The sequence below is a fragment of the Budorcas taxicolor genome, chromosome 25 (assembly GCF_023091745.1).
Source record: "Budorcas taxicolor isolate Tak-1 chromosome 25, Takin1.1, whole genome shotgun sequence".
Taxonomy (NCBI): domain Eukaryota; kingdom Metazoa; phylum Chordata; class Mammalia; order Artiodactyla; family Bovidae; genus Budorcas; species Budorcas taxicolor.
In genome coordinates this window covers 1,656,190-1,658,222 of record NC_068934.1, presented here as the reverse complement: position 1 = coordinate 1,658,222, position 2,033 = coordinate 1,656,190, and positions in this window count along the sequence as shown.

Sequence of the window (2,033 nt, the reverse complement as noted above, 5' to 3'; positions counted from 1 at the left end):
GAGCGCGCCCGCCGCGCCGGCCGCCCCGCACCGGCGTCCCGGGCGCGAAGGCGCGGCCCGCGCGCGCCCCGCCTCCTCGGCTGCGTCTTGCCGGCCCCGGGGGCAGATGCCGAGAACTGCCGGTGCTCCGGTTGAACCAGTTCCCAGGGAGCGGGCAAGGAAGAGGAGCGAGGAGGGAGGGAGGGAGGAGAGGAATGCACACACTCGGGGGTAAATCATAGCAAATCATGTAGTCTCTTTCCGTTCACACCCACTTTACTGGTGTTGACTCAGGATTCAGCTGGGCGGCAAGGGAGGGAGACTATTAGCTGTTGCCTGAGGACCGAGAGGGACCATCTAATGGCTCCATTGAAACGAGAAGGCTTTCAGAAAAGTGAAATGACAGTCTGGAATGAAAGGGATGAGAAGAGGATGAGGGAGCCTCAGGCTAGTCTGGGTTGAGCCGTTGGGCAGTGGTGATAGTTGTCCACCAGGTACCATCCATGCATCTCAACACCATCCATCCATCCACCCATCATCCATCCATCCACCCATCCTCAGTCCATCCACCCATCTATCCATCTCCCATCCACTATTTATCCAGCCACCATCCATACCTCCATTTATCCATGCATCCGAGATGTGTTCAGAGAGCCTATTTATTTGCACAGGGCTTAACACATGGTAAATACTCATAAAACACTGATGGAATGAAGCTGGGCACTGTGCTAAAGGCTGGGAATACAACCATGAACAATATAGAAGTCCTTAGAAATCCTAGCAAGAGGTAGGGGCTAGAAAAACAAACCACTGCTGTACAGAGCATGTGTATCTTTGATGAGGGAGGCCAAGGAGGCTACACAGACTCAGATTCTAATGTGCAGCCAGAGTGGAAAACCACTGCTTTAGGTTCATTAGAAGCTTCTTGTGCCATATTTAAAGACACTCTGATCTGAATCTATCAGATCCTTTACTTAGAGTAGGATTTCATAGAGGGGACGAGCATGATAGCATGAGCTCATTTAAGCCATGATTATATCTGCTGATAGACTCTACACATGGACATCACCAAATGGTCAACACCAAAATCAGATTGATTATATTCTTTGCAGCCAAAGATGGAGAAGCTCTATACAGTCAACAAAAACAAGACCAGGAGCTGACTGTGGCTCAGATCATGAACTCCTTATTACCAAATTCAGACTGAAATTGAAGAAAGTAGGGAAAACCACTAGACCATTCAGGTATGACCTAAATCAAATCCCTTATGATTATACAGTGGAAGTGAGAAATAGATTTAAGGGCCTAGATCTGATAGGCAGAGTGCCTGATGAACTATGGAATGAGGTTCGTGACACTGTACAGGAGACAGGGATCAAGACCATCCCCATGGAAAAGAAATGCAAAACAGCAAAATGGCTGTCTGGGGAGGCCTTACAAATAGCTGTGAAAAGAAGAGAAGTGAAAAGCAAAGGAGAAAAGGAAAGATATAAGCATCTGAATGCAGAGTTCCAAAGAACAGCAAGAAGAGATAAGAAAGCCTTCTTCAGTGATCAATGCAAAGAAATAGAGGAAAAGAACAGAATGGGAAAGACTAGAGATCTCTTCAAGAAAATTAGAGATACCAAGGGAACATTTCATGCAAAGATGGGCTCGATCAAGGGCAGAAATGGTATGGACCTAACAGAAGCAGAAGATATTAAGAAGAGGTGGCAAGAACACATAGAAGAACTGTACAAAAAAGATCTTCACGACCTGGATAATCACAGTGGTGTGATCACTCATCTAGAGCCAGACATCCTGGAATGTGAAGTCAAGTGGGCCTTAGGAAGCATCACTATGAACAAAGCTAGTGGAGGTGATGGAATTCCAGTAGAGCTATTTTAAATCCTGAAAGATGATGCTGTGAAAGTGCTGTACTCAATATGCCAGCAAATTTGGAAAACTCAGCAGTGGCCACAGGACTGGAAAAGGTCAGTTTTCATTCCAATCCCAAAGAAAGGCAATGCCAAAGAATACTCAAACTACTGCACAATTGCACTCATCTCACATGC